Here is a 15,824-nt window from a genome sequence, read left to right as displayed (position 1 = left end):
ATTTCTTGGAACTATCCTCTGAAATAAGTACTATTATTATCCTCATCTCATCTTAAAGATGAGAGAATTGAGGCATAAGAGTTTAAGTTACTTGCTTAAATAGCTAATACATAGCAAAATTGGAATTTGAACCCAGATAGTCTGGCTCCAGATGTACTTGCCCTACTGAAAACACTTAGCCCAGTGTCTGGCACAAATTAAGTTCTTATTATTGTTTTAATCATTACTTTTAATATTACTAGATTTATTTAAGGAAAATGTATTGAGCACCTAGGCACCAGGAAATTAAGCAATGAACAAAATATGCAAGGTCACAGTTCTCGCTGAGAATAGATTAGAGGAGGAGATGGATCTCATTTCAAGAATTGTACCTTTTCTAGCAGAAATGGATTTTTTTCCCTTTTTTTAAAGATTTTCTTTCTTTATTCACGAGAGACACACACACACAGAGGCAGAGACTTAGGCAAGGGGAAGCAGGCTCCCTGTGGGAAGCCCAATGTGGGACTTGATCCCAGGACCCCGGAATACAGACCTGTGACAAAGGCAGACACTCAACTACTGAGCCACACAGGTGCCCCAGAAATGGATTTCCTTGAAGTAGAAGAATATTTCTAAATATTTTAGGCCACTAGATACTTGAGATTTCTCATTGGATGACTGGACTATGTGCTTCCATTACTCCTATTGTCTGTTCACTTTAACTCTGCTGCCTGATTCAAGTCTTGGAAACTCCACTTGATCAGATCATTGCCCTACTGAGAAATCTTTAATGACTCTGAGAGCTTATGTAGCCACTGTGTGTCACACTCCTCTCCTCATTTATGGCAGACATCAGTATCCCATCACAGCATACTTTTGTCAGTTTAGTTGTGGTCTTGGAATTTTATCAGTAAGTCAAGAATTGCCACTTGAAACCTTTTTGCCATCCCTAACTTACTTTGCTTGATAGAAGTACGATTTGGGACTTAGACTTAGGTTTGAATTTTAACTTTTCTCACTTATTTGCAGTGTGGTGCTGTACAAGTCATTTCAGAAAACTATGGCAGCCTTACTCTCCTTAAGTGTAAAATGGAGATAATAGGAGCTGCCCTGAAGGATTTGTGGATAGAGCAGGAAAACCATTTAGCACAGTGGCTGGTATATACTACTCAATAAATTGCAGTTACTATTTTTATCATCATTATCCCAATGTTCAATATTGTCATTGGAAAGGCTTTGGATGCCTTCATAATCTAGGCTTAATTTACATTAATTTACATTTCCAAATTTATCTCCCATAGAGTACCAAAAGAACTCTCCACTTTAACTAGATTTGGGCAACTCAATGATTTAGGCAAAACTAGCCTGCCATTTTCTGTTCCTCTCTGTATATAAAAATCTACCTTATTCTTTCAGGCCCTTTTCAAGAAATTCTATTTCATTAATGAGATTCATCTCTTCAGCTAGTCATACTGTTCTTCACTAAACTCTCCTTCACTTGTCATGTTTCTGACATTTCATCATATACTCATTGTCCAGCAACATTCTCTTATGCTAGTGTTTGATTGCATATTACAATTTGACTTTATACGTGCATTTATCTCATTTTCTAGCTAACCTTTCAATTCCTCAATGACTGGGACTACCTAATATTTGTGTCCTGAAAACAACACCTACTGAAATGAGTGCATATTCTTATACTGACTTAATAAAACTGAAATAAAATGTATACACACACATTTCAGTAACTTAAAAATCAGTCATAGATTAAAGAGACAAAATCACTTTTTAATTCTTCATATTATATTGAATTCAGTGTTACAGAAAAATCTCTGGCTTTCTACTTGGAATTAGAATATTCTACCTTTTTAAAAAAATATGTTATTTATTTATTCATGAGAGACACAGAAGAGAGGCAGAGGCAGAAGCAGGCTCCCTGTGGTGAGCCTGATGTGGGACTTGATCCCAGGACCCTGGGATCATGACCTGACCCAAAGGCAGACACTCAACCACTGAGCCACCCAAGTGTCTCTAGAATATTCTACCTTTGTCAGTTAGTCATAGTTAAATAGAGTCATTTACATTCATACCTATGTATCATATCTGAGCCTAGGTGGTACAAGTAATAGAAGATTTTCCTCTCCAGAGAATTGAAAAAAGAATTTTTGACCTCTATATTATTAATGTGTTTTTTTAATTTGTACAATTTTCTTTAACATGGACAAAATCACTTCTCAAGATTAAAGAAATCTCAAATAATTTATACTTTTTTTTGACCTAAGAAACATGATTGTTTTCCATATCAAGTTTCAGTATAATTAAGAATCCAAAGACTCCATAATCACATATAACTTAGCCCAGTGGCTTCTGTCCACCATTCCCCAGGTGATGCTGGTCCAGGATGACATTTTACTATCCTCTGGCAAAATGGGAAAAACTAGGGCAATAAAGCAGTGGTGAACCACAAGCTAGGCAGTAGTGGTCGATCTCAGATAGAGGGCAATATATTCTCACTGTTGTTTGGAACTACCTGGGCATGGTGAAAATATAAAGCAGACAAATTTTTAGTAGATTCTATTATTGATTTAAAATTACCTACAAAATGCAGAAGCCTGGGTAGTTTAGTCAGTTAAGTGTCTTCCTTTGGCTCAGGTCATGATATCAGAGTCCTGGGATCGAGGCCTGTGTCAGGCTCCCTGCTAAGTGGAGAGTCTGCTTCTCCCTCTGCCTCTCCCCACTGCTCATGCTCTCTCTCCCCATCTCTCTCTCTCAAATAAATAAATAAAAATAAATAACCTTAAAAAAATTACCTACAAAGTGCAACCATGTTTTTGCCTGTACCTGCAGCAAATTGCTTTCACTATCATGTCCTTGGCATGGCATAGCAACAAAGTTGAGCTTTGAGTAAAGATGAATTTACCCAGTTGAAGAGACAGTCCATTGTTCTATATTAAAAGACTGGCAAATAAATGTCTTTTCAAAATAAAATGACGGTGATGATGAGAAACAATTGTTTTTAATGTCCTTATTTGGTAGATTTTTAAAAGTTGATTTTTATATATCTCTTCAATGTGGAGTTTGTTACTGTTTTTCATTGCTTGGTTTATTTTTGGAAATGTTCCTAGTCTACGAAATCCAAATCTGAGAACAATTAACCAAGGGAACAAACAATTCAACTTAATAGTATAAGGGTGTACAGTGGCTTTTGGCTTTGGGCAGTAGTTCTCAAAAGTGTGGTACTCTAGACCAATGGAATCAGTGTTAACTGAGACCTTGTTAGAAATGCAGATTAGATCTACTCAATCAAAAACTTTAGGGTTCAGTAATCTGTGGGCTTCAAAAGCCCTCTAGCAGATTCTGCCTCAGCTGAAGTCTGAGAATCACTACTAGGGAATAGGCAGGGAGGATGAGAAAGTGCTAAAACAAAATTCCTAGAGATTCTTAAATGTTCCTTTAAGGTTATTTTTAGTCCAATGATTTTGTATCTATTTATTCTATGTGGATTTTCCATAGTTATTAATTAACCAATCTTTCCAAAATAAAATTTTGATTTATTTCCTAAGGTCTACAGTGAATGACTTTATACCCGCCTGTATAAGGTGGGATCAATCAGGGAAAGGAGGATTCTGAGCTCACCTCATCCCACCTACACACCAAGATAATAGCTACATCTATGCAAGTAACTCTAAAAATGACCTGAAGGTCAGCATAATGGACTTTCCACAGTTAATTGTAAAGAGGAAGCCATATTTAAAAGGGTAGGAGGGTTGGGCACACAGTTGGGAACCAAATCCCTGACAAGACTAACCACAAATAGGAAGGATATCACAAGTATGGAGAAGCAGGGGATCAGACCCCTCAGCAGGCTCCACAGACACTAGGTACAGGCATTGGGAGGATGAGTTTCTGTAACATCTGGCTTTCAAAACCACTGGGGCTTAATTTTAGGAGGTTTGAAAATTATCAGGGCTTAACTCAGAATTTTAAAAATCAGTGGACTTAATCCTGGGAGAGTTGAAGGGCAATGAGAAACTGAGTCCTTGTTCTTAGAGAGACAGAATGGAAAACAATCAAGCCCAAAACACAGTACAGAAGCAGTCATTTGAAAAGCACCTGGAGTATGTATGAAGTTACTGACTAATCTTAGAACATGTGCCAGAGGGGCAGGGACCTTCAAGAGAGTTATCCAGGGATGAAAGTGCTGGCAGGCATCATTACCCTTCCTCTCTCCAGTCTACATAGCTGGACACTTGTAGCAGCCAGCACCAACACTTCATTTGCCCTGTTAGCACAATGTACCTATTCCAATGTTCCCCTGTTGACCCACCCCGTCCAATCTTCCCACCTCAACAGGCATCCCTCCAAAGCAGCTCCTGCCCCACCATATCCTTAAGGCAGCCCTGGGATCAGAGCCACTCCAAAGTAACTCCTGCCCTGGGGAGGGAGAGAGAGGTAACTCCATTCACTAGTGTGCCCACAGTTCCAGCAGCCTGGCCTCTTAGCTGGCTGCATAGGGAGCAAGGCTTGCCCTTTGGCATCCTGCAAATGTGTTAGAGAGGCTATCTGCAGATAGCTAGGCTGACTACTGGCCCCATCCACCAACTAGAGACTCAGTTGTCCATACAAGGAGCAAGACCTGCCCTTTGGTATACCCACAATTGCAGCAGAGAGGATAACTGGAGACAGTTTGATTACCAGCTTTGTCCACCAATGAGACCACAGGCCTGCATCAGGCGTCTCAACAGGGCAGAAACCAAATCCTGCCCAAGATGCCTACAGTAGACAAAGTAGATCATTGCAGCTGGCTGGGCTGAAGGCAGTCACAGCTCGGCCCCAACACTAAGGTGCATGCAGCCACACAGAAGACACACCTGGAACACCTGATTCTTGTGACCAGGATGCAGTGTGCTAGAGGGCATCACAGGACCCATTTTACACTAGGATACTAGTTTAAAGACCAAGAGATGCACCTGACCTACCTAATGTAGAAACAAACACAGACAAAATGAGAAGACAGAGGAATGTGTCCCAAAGGAAAGAACATGACAAATCACAGTAAAAGAGATAAATGAAATAGAGATAAGCAACATGTCTCATATAGAATTCAAAGTGATGGTCATAAAGATACTCACTGGACTTGAGAAAACATTGGATGAACTCAGTGAGAACTTCAACAAAGACATAAAAAGTATAAAAAAGAACCAGTTAGAGCTGAAAACTGAATAACTGAAAGTAAAAATAAACTAGAAGGAATCAACAGCAGGTTAAAGAATTCAGAACAGATCAGTGATCTGGAAGACAGAAAAATGGAAAGCAACTGAGTTGAATAGCAAAAAGAAAAAAGATAATAATAAAAAATGAGAATAGGTTAAAGGGAACTCAGTGACATCATTAAGTTTAATCAAATTCACATTAGAGGGATCTCAGAAATGAGAGAGAGAGAGAAGCAGAAAACTGATTTGAAGAAGAGCTGAAAACTTCTCTCACCCGGGGGGAGAAAACAGACATCCAAGTGCAAGAGGCACAAGAGTCCTAACAAGATGAACCCAAGATGTCCATACCATGACACATAATAATTAAAATGCCAAAAAGTAATGATAAAGAGAGAATTTCTTTTTAATTTTCTTAAATATTTATTTATTTATTTATTTATTTATTTATTTATTTATTTATTTATGATAGTCACACAGAGAGAGAGAGAGGCAGAGACACAGGCAGAGGGAGAAGCAGGCTCCATGCACCGGGAGCCCGACGTGGGACTCGATCCCGGGTCTCCAGGATCGTGCCCTGGGCCAAAGGCAGGCACCAAACCACTGCGCCACCCAGGGATCCCCTAAAGAGAGAAGTTTTAAAACAGCAAGAGAAAAATAAAGTTACATACAAGGGAAACCTCATAAGGCTGTCCGCTGATTTTTAAGCAGAAACTTTGCAAGTCAGCAAAGAGCGCTGAAAGGACAAAACCTGCAACCAAGAATACTCTACCCAGCCATATTATCATTAAGAATAGAAGAAAAGAGGGGTGCCTGAGTCACTTGGTTAAGAGTCCAACTCTTGATTTTGGCTCAGGTCATGATCTTGGGGTCATAAGACTGAGCCCTACTCCATGCTCAGTGGAGAGTCTGCTTGAGGTTCTCCCTCTCCTTCCCCTTTGCCCCTCCCCATCACATGTGCTTGCTCTTTTTTCTCTAAAATAATAAATAAATAAATCTTTTAAAAATTTTTAAGAAAGAACAGAAGGAGAGATAATTTCCCAGATGAACAAAAGTTTTAAAAGTTCACCTTCACTAAAGAAGCCTTACAAAAATGTTAAAGGGAATTCTTTAAGTGGAAAGAAAAGCCCATAACTAGAAGTAAAAAAATTATGAAAAAAATTTTTGCAGGTAAAAGCAAACATATAATACAGGTATAGATTAGCCATTATAGAGCCAATGTGAAGATTAAAATGCAAAATTGGTAAAAGCAATTATATCTAAAAAATTAGTCGCAGAAAGATGTAAGATATAACATTATATACATAAAATGGGGACAGGAGACTAACAATTTAGTGTTTTTATAATTTTTTTATTTTTATTTATTTATGATAGTCACACAGGGGAGAGAGAGAGAGAGAGAGAGAGAGAGAGAGAGGCAGAGGGAGAAGCAGGCTCCATGCACCGGGAGCCCAACGTGGGATTTGATCCGGGGTCTCCAGGATCGTGCCCTGGGTCAAAGGCAGGTGCCAAACCACTGCGCCACCCAGGGATCCCTATAATGTTTTGAACTTAATATAAAAAGAAAGGAATCCAAGCATAACACTAAAGAAAGCCATCAACACTAAAAAAAGCCATCAAACCACAAGGGAAGAGAGCAAAAGAAGGTAAAATGAAAAGGGCAGAACCACACACACACAAAACCAAAACAACAACAACAAAAACAAAAACCCAGGATGCAACATAATGGCAGTAAGTACATAACTATTAATAATTATTTTCAATAGAAATGGACTAAATGCTCCAATCCCAAAACAGAATTACTAAAGGGATTAAAAACAATAAGACTCATCTATGTGCTGTGTACAAGAAACTCACTTCAGACCTAAGGACACATATAGATTAAAAGTAAAAGGATGTAAAAACATACCATGTAAATGGAAACAAAAAAAAGCCAGGTTAGTAATACTTGTATTAGACTAAATAGACTTTAAAACAAAAACTGTAGCAGGAGACAAAGAACTGCAACACATAATTATAAAGGGATCAATCCAACAACAGGATATAATAGTTGTAAATATGTTCCCAACACAGGAGCACCTAAATACATGAAGCAAATTTAACAGATAAAGGAGAGGTGGACAGTAATCCAATAATAGTAGAGAACTTTAACATCCCACTTACATCAATGGATAGATTATCCAGACAGAAAATCAACAAGGAAATTGAGCTTTTGAGCAACACATTAGACCACATGGACCTAATAGATATATAAGAACATTCCATACAAAAACAGAAAACACATTTTTTTCCCCAAGGGCACATGGCACATTTTTCAAGATAGATCACATGTTAGGCCACAGAAAAAGTCTCAACAAATATAAGAAGACTGAAATAGTATCAAGCATCTTTTCCAATCACAACAGTATGACACTAGAAAGCAATTACAAGAAAAAATATGGAAAAAACAGACACGTGGAGGCTAAACAGCATGTTATTAAACAATTAATGGGTCAACCAAGAAATCAAAGAGGAAATAAAAAAATACATGGAAACAAATGAAAACATAAACACAATGATTCAAAAACTTTTGACGAAGGAAAGGTAGTTCTAAGAGGGAAATTTATAGTGACCCAGGCCTATCTCAAGAAAAAAGAAAAATCTCAAATAAACAACCTACCTATACACCAAAGGAGCTAGAGGAAACAAGCCTAAAGCTCATTGAAATAAGGAAATAAAAGGATTAGAGCAGAAACAAATGAAATAGAGACTATAAGATGATAGAAATGATCAATGAAACCAAGAGCTGCTCTTTAAAAAGATAAATAAAACTGATAAACCTTTACCCAGACTATCAACAAAAAAAAAAAGAAATGCAAATAAAATCAGAAATGGAGGAGAAATAACAACTGACACCACAAAAATAAAAAAGATTGTAAGAGAATAGTATTAAAAATTATATGCCAACAAATTAGACAACCTAGAAGAAATGGATAAATTCTTAGAAACACATAACCTTTCAAAACTGCATCAGGAAGAAATAGAAAATTTGAACAGACCAATTAATAGCAATTAAATTAAAATCAGTAATCAAAAAACTCCCAACAAAATCCAGGACTACAGGGCCTTACAGATGAATTCTACCAAATATTTATTTATTTTTTATTTTTATTTTTATTTTTATTTTTTTTAAAGATTTATTTATTTATGATAGACATAGAGAGAGAGAGGCAGAGACACAGGAGGAGGGAGAAGCAGGCTCCATGCCGGGAGCCTGACGCGGGACTTGATCCTGGGACTCCAGGATCACACCCTGGGCCAAAGGCAGGCGCTAAACCGCTGAGCCACCCAGGGATCCCCAATTCTACCAAATATTTAAAGCAGAGTTAATACCTGTTCTCCAACTATTCTAAAAAAATAGAAGGAAAGACCAAATTTATTCTATGAGGCTAGCATTAATTACCCTGACACTAAAATCTGATAAAGACATCACACACAAAAAATTACAGGCCAATATCTTTGATTAATATAATTGTAAGAATCTTCAACAAAATATGAGCAAACTGAATCCAGCAATACATTAAAAAAAATCATTTACTGCAAACAAGAGGGACTTATTCCCACTTGCAAGGATGGATCAATATTCATAAATCAATCAATGTAGTATATCACATTAAAAGAAATGATAATAAGCACATATTCATCTTAATAGGTGCAGAAAAAACTTTTCACAAAATACAACATCCATTCATGATAAAAACTCAACAAAGTGGGTTTAAAGGGAACATACTTCAACATAATAAAGGTCATATATGACAAACCCACAGTTAATATCATATTCAATGTTGAAAAATTGAAAGCTTTTCCTTTCAAGGTCTACTTTCACCACTTTTATTCAACATAGTACTGGAAGTCCTAGCTGCAGCAATCAGACAATAAAAAGAAATAAAAAATATCCAAATTGGTAAGGAAGAAGTAAAATTCACTGTTTGCAGAACATCAAAAATCCTAAAGACTCCACCACAACACTATTACGACTGATAAATGAATTCAGTAAAGTTATATAATACAAGGTTAATAACTAGAAATCTGTTGTTTCTATCCACTAATAACAAAGTAGCAGTAAGAAAATTAAGAATACAATGTTATTTAAATTGCACCAAAAATAATAAAATACCTAGTAATAAATTTAATCAAAGAGGAGAAAGACCAGTACCCTAAAAACTATAAAATATTGATGAAAGAAACTGAAGATGACACAAATGGAAGGATATACCATGCTCATAGACTGGAAGAGTTAATATCATTAAAATATCCATACTACCAAAAGCAATCGACAGATTCAATACAATCCCTATCAAAATACTCAACATTCTTCATAGAATTAGAACAAATAATCCTAAAAATCTGTATGGAAACACAAAACACTTTGTGTTATGTGTCCTCAGACAAGGGAAACAAACAAAAATAAACCACTGGAATTACATAAAATTAAAAAGTTTTTGCACAGCAAAGGGAACCATCAACAAAACAAAAAGGTAATCTACTGAATGGGAGAAGTTTTTTGCAATAATATATCCAATAAAGGGATTCATACACAAAATATATAAACAACTTCTACATCTCAATACCAAAAGCCACAAACAATCTGATTAAAACAGGCAGAAAACAAAAACAAAAACAAAAACAGGCAGAAGACCTGAATAAACATTTTTCCAAAGAAGACATTCAGATGGCCAATAGACACATGAAAAAAGTGTTCAATATCACTGATCATCAGAGAAATGCAAATCAAAACCACAATGACATATCACCTCATACCTGTCAGAATGGCCAGTATAAAAAAGGCAAGAAATAACAGGTGTTGATGAGCATGTGGATAAAAAAGAGAACCCTCCCACACTGTTGGTGGGAATGCAAATTGGTGGGAATGCAAATGCAAATGCACTGTGGAAAACAGTATGGAGGTCCCTCAAAAAATTAAAAATACAAATATCAATAATCCAATAATCCAATAATCATGCTATTAGGCATTTACCCAAAGGAAACAGAAACACTAAATCAAAAAGATAGATGCACCCCTATGTTTATTGCAGCATTATTTATCATGGATGCATAAATGGATAAAGAGGTGGTATCTTTAAACAGTGAAATACTACTATGTTGTAAGAAAGAATGAGATCTTGTCATTTGTGACAACATGGATGGATCTAGAAGGCATAATACCAAGTGAAATAAGTCAGAGAAAGACAAATACCATATGATTTCACTTATATGTGGAATCTGAAAAACAAAATAAACAAAAAACAAACACAGTCTTAAATCAGAGAATAGGGATCCATGGGTGGTTCAGTGGTTGAGAATCTGCCTTCAGCTCAGGTCATGATCCCGGGGTCCTGGGATCAAGTCTTGCATGGGGCTCCCTGCAGAAAGTCTGCTTCTCCCTCTGCCTATGTCTCTCCCTCTCTCTCTGTTTCTCATGAATAAATAAATAAAATCTTTATAAACAAACAAGTAAACAAATCAGAGAATAGACTGGTGGTTGCCAGAGGGTTGTGGGCTTGAGGAAGGACAAAAAAAGAGTGGGGGGAAGTAAAAAGTATAAGTTTCCAGTTATAAAATAAGTCATGGAGATGAAATGTATAGTGGAGGGAATATAGTCAATAATATTGTAATAAGGTCAAATGGTGAACAGATGGTAACTGATCTTAGTGTGGGGAGCACTGAGCAATATATAGATTGTTAAATCCATATGTGTACATTGAATCTAATATGACATATGGTAATTATACTTCAATAAAAAATAAAATGGGATCAATCATATTAAATATAATCTTTTAATCCTTATCCATAAGGCTTATTACTTTTCAGATTGAAAAGATAACCAAGGCAAAGGAAGCTGGAGCTGAGGCTGTATTTGAGAAAGGGAGGGACCTATAAACCTGAAAATCCCCTGCGTGGAATGTGATTTCAGTCATCATAATGATGGCCTGGATATTATAATATTAATGGATATAAAAATTTCCATGAAGTAAACAGTTATTATGACTGTTGGGAATAAGTTATTCTAGCATTTTATAAATAGAGATCCATTATCACCATGAAAAAAAAAACTAAATTCCTACCTATGCTAAATGAGGGAAATATTAGGATTCCTTTCTTACTGAGATAATGTGCAGACTATCTGGGGTAAAAGTAATCAAAGTAATCTAGCAAGGAACATGATCTCTACACATTATAGGACATAAGAGGGAACATGAAATTTTAGTCCAAGATTCCTTTATCTGAGAAAATACCAATTCTTTACTGGGCCATAAAGAATTAGAATTTTATAGCCTAATGCCTATTATATTTTCAAGATACTTTTAAGGTTAATGTAGAGACCTCTGAAACACTATGTTTGAGAGGATGAAAACTCTCTGCAAACCATCAGCTTTCTGCATACACATAGCTCAGGTTTTAGCAGCATACAGTCGGCAGTGAAAGAAGCAGTAGACTTTTTTGACAACTGGTAAATGGAGGGAGTAGTGGGATGTGACACTTGAAAGTGGGGCTCACCTCATCAGGGTGTGACATTTCAGCCATATGGAAAGAGAAGGGGGATGGAGGTACACTGTCCTCATTCATGATATGCTCCCCCACATGTTTACTTAATAGACATTGACTAAAAGCCCACAGTATACTAGGCAGGGGCTAGAGATTCAAAAGTCCAAGAGGTCCAGACCATCAAGGGAGACTAGAAGGAAAAAAAGATATGGCTTGGACCCCTGCACACCTGTGCATCACAGGCCCATGTTAAGGGGTGAGTGTAAATTTGAAGAATTTGTCTTCAGCTGTAAGAGACCCAAGGCCTCTGTCCTTGTCAGCCCTGGAATGCATTACTTCATTAAAGAGTGTGTGTGCACACACACACATACACACATACACCCAGGCCTCTAGTCATTCCCTGAAAGGGCATATGGTAGCCTCAACACTGAGACATCCACCAAGAAATCCAGGTAATCAACCAGGTCATGACTGGCTCCTTCCCAAGAGGCCACAGACTTCCCCATTCGGAAGCTTGCTCTCCCTGGAAGTATAATAACACTTGGCTGCAGCTGGACCCATTGAGAGAGGCTTCCAATTCCAAGATCCCTTCCAATTTCAGAGGCTGCTGCTGTTTCCAGTTCTAGGTCCTGGATGCAAATAACCTCTTTGCTGGCCTCCTGACAGGGTCTGTTTTCCTCAAAAGCAGAACCATGGCCAACTTTTCCACAAAAGGTACAAAGGTCAGTAATTTCCAAATGCTAGTTTAATTATTATCTGTATCAGAATCACCTGCAACATAAACTGTCCCCTGCCCCCGCTCCAGAAACAAAAACAAAAACTCCACAGATACAAGAAGCTCATCCCAAACCTACTTAACCAGAATCTTTTGTGATACAACTCCAGGCTTATGTAGTTTTAAAAACTCCGTATTATATACCTAAAACTAATATAACACTGTCAATTTACTGGAATAAAAAACAAAACACAAAACCTCCGTTGGTGATGTTGATGCTTGCTACTGGCTGGGAACCACTGCCTTAGGGGTATCAGATTCACCTGGAGGGCTTTGTAAAGCAGATTCCTGGGGCCAAAGTTTCATTTCCATCGATTTCTCAGGTGATGCAGCTGATGTAGGTGATGGTCAGGGGAGGACTCTTGAGAACTACCATAATGGGGAACAGCAGGGGCCAGTTCTAGTGGAAACCTGGTCCCTAGCTCAATACCTGTTATTCTTGTTGACCATTTGTGGCAGATGCTGCTCTTCCCCGGTGCGCACTCTCCTTCTTTCTTCCAACAGAAGCTTGACTTTGTTGGAGGTAGCCATGTTCTCACTGCTCTCTATATTTACCAGCTCCCATTGAAGAAAGGAGTGGCCACTGGACTAAGTTCTAGCAAATAAATCAGAAGCAGAATTTTCTGGGTAGGGCTCCTGGAATATTTCCTTAAGGTGTGCAGAAAAGAGGATGCTGACTGAGCTGGTGTTTTCCACCTTCTGGCCCTTGCTCTTCCCCATCTTCATGCCTGGATCACAGAAGTGATAAATGTGGCTCCAACAACCACGTGGGAGACCACACAGCAAAAGGCATAGGCTAAGAACATCTGTGAGGAACAAGAAGGTAGAGCCTGGTTTCTAGGTTGTGGAGTTGCTCTACCAGGTTCAGACCACCTACATTCCAGCCTCTAACTACAGAAAAACAACTACTAACTTATAACACCCCATCCACCAAGATGGAGGCCATCTGGTCACCTATTTCCCCCATTTCCGGGGTTCCCCTTTCCTTTCTCTCACTATTCTTGCCCCCTCCAGCCCCTCAGTCTCAAAGTAAACACCCCTCACACTTGAACTTATCTGGACCTCCCAGCCTGAAGTGAAACCTGGATACTCCTGAAGGCATCACTTCTTTGGAGTCTTGGGTGAAGTTTCTCTGACCAGGATTGGAGAAGCAGTGCTTTCCTTTTTCCCTCATGTAGGACCTGGACTCTGAGCCTCTGCCACCTGGCCAGATCCTCTCTTCTCCTCCTTTTGCTGTCATACCTCAGGTTCACCATCTCTACTTTGCTGAAAACTTCAGGCTTTGGATCACCATTTTCTTCTCCACTCTGCCTCCCAGCCAGGATCCCCAGTGACTTTAGCTTCACTCAGTGCTGAAGGCTCCACATCTCTGGTGGCTTCTGCTCCATGCTGGTCTCCTCTTCCATGGCCACACTTTGAACCTCATCATCACTATGAAAAGCTCCTCCTCTGAAATTTTAAATTAAGGCGAGTCTATTCTGACTGCAGCTCCTGCCCTCAAGTGTTCCAGAACCTCTGTCCCTGAAGAATATCTGCCCCTTCTCTGAGGCTCTAGGTCCCTTTTGATCTAGGTCTCCTTTGATTCTAGCACCTCCTCCCATCACATCTTCCCTTATTTATAACTGCAAGCACTTTTGCTAACATCCCCAATGATCCTGCCTCATGCACCTACTGGCAAAAGCCTCATCCCTGTTCATTTCAACTGTACCTAAGAAAAACAATAAATTCATGATACAAATAGTATCTCAAATCAATTGAATCCTAAATATCACCCAGAAATCTATAGGTTGTGATCAGCTCATTCTCCATGGCTGTTTCAAAACTTCTCCACTATCCCTTATTCAAACTCCTGGTGACAGATGTTTTGAAACTTAGAATAGTAATATGTTATATGTGCTACACATTATATAGAAGCCACTGAATATAGATGGTCTACATATTTTATATTATACCAGGAGTCTGGGGAGTTTTCCATATGTAATCTGATACATTAATACTTCTACAGCAGTGTGGACAGTCACACTAAGTAGGTTGTGGAAAAAATATATGTAAGATCCGGTTAGGCTTTGCTACCAAATTTATGAAAGAACTTTGGTTTTCAGAAATTTTGGTATCATAGATAATTATGGTAGTCTCCATTATCTTCACTTTGGAGATAGGAGTTATTCTTGTTTCATTGCCATAGGTTACCCTTTACATCCAATTAATCTCTGAGGCTGTCAGTTCTACCCTCCTAAACATCTTTTGAAGCTTACCGCTTCTGGCTCTTCCTACTGCCACATCCCCTCAGGCTACCTGAATCTTCCCCTAAATTACCTTAACCGCCTTCTACCTGGTCTCCCTCCCTCCAGACGGACCTCCTCCCCCTACCATCCCATGTTTGATCTGTTCTCCATCCTGCAGCCAGAGTGATCCCTGTAACACAAACATGATTGTGCTAATCCCCTCTGTATGATACTTTTATGGATCCCTGTTGCTGTCTGGATGAAGTTCAGATGTTTTAACATAACTTTACAAGGCCCTTGATGACTTTCCTAGCCTTATCTGTTGTCATTTTCCACCTCAAGGTCAAAGTCTCAGCCTTACTAAACTATTTTTAAATCCCTTAGAGAAAGCTACTTGCTCTTGTCTTTGGACAAGCTGTTCCCTCTTTGACAATGTACTAGTAAAAATCACAACTCCTCTTTTGAGATACAAACTAAAACTAAAGATAAATTATGAAAGTCAGTGTGTGCAGAGACCCATTCTAACCACAGCCAAGAAATCCAGGCCTGTCCAATCATCTAACTCCTACACCTATGTTTATTTCTGGTTAATGGTTGATTTTTTTTTCCAGAGTATGCTAGAACAAAAAAAAAAAAAAAAAACAATCCAGAAATAATTATGTATCTAGTTTCAGATTTGTTTTGACTGGCTATTTATACATACAATGAAATATTTTTAAAAACTTTTAAAAAGATTATTTATTTTAGAGAGAAATAGCATGCACGCTATGCAGAGGGAGAGGGTGAGAGAATCTCAAGGAGCTGAGTGTGAAACCTGATGTGAGGCTTGATCTCATGGTCCTGAGATTCATGACTGGAGCTGAAATCAAAAGTCTAACACTCAGCCAACTGAGCCACACTGGCACCCCTATTTTATAAGCTTTAAAAATTTTTATTTTATAACCACAAATTGATATAACCAATTTGCAGAATATTCGGAAAACAAAAACAGAGGCAAGATCCTTATTTTCATGATTCTAAAAAACAATTACTATCTTCTAAAAGGTAAACTCCACGAGCGAGGGCTGCATGTATCCTGTTTACTGCTGTGTCCACAGTGCTGTTTTTAAT

The 15,824-nt window shown here is 38.2% G+C and overlaps 1 protein-coding gene and 1 long non-coding RNA gene across 14 annotated transcripts in view; one reads left to right on the top strand and one right to left on the bottom strand.

Annotated features, from left to right (window-relative positions):
• Positions 1–15,824, bottom strand: part of NME7 (NME/NM23 family member 7) — a 262,304-nt gene that overhangs the window by 32,864 nt on the left and 213,616 nt on the right. The window lies entirely within an intron of this gene.
• Positions 1–15,824, top strand: part of LOC102152256 — a 54,625-nt gene that overhangs the window by 22,972 nt on the left and 15,829 nt on the right. For 3 of the 10 annotated variants that reach the window (XR_005362127.1, XR_005362126.1, XR_005362124.1), the window contains exon 4: positions 3,543–3,681. The exons of the other annotated variants lie outside the window; for them this stretch is intronic. This is a non-coding gene — a long non-coding RNA (uncharacterized LOC102152256). The remainder of the gene's footprint in view (positions 1–3,542; positions 3,682–15,824) is intronic. 10 annotated transcript variants of the gene reach the window in all.

The sequence above is a fragment of the Canis lupus genome, chromosome 7 (assembly GCF_011100685.1).
Source record: "Canis lupus familiaris isolate Mischka breed German Shepherd chromosome 7, alternate assembly UU_Cfam_GSD_1.0, whole genome shotgun sequence".
NCBI lineage: Eukaryota > Metazoa > Chordata > Mammalia > Carnivora > Canidae > Canis > Canis lupus.
Note: the sequence above shows the minus strand (reverse complement) of the source record. Positions and strands in the feature narration are given on the sequence as shown.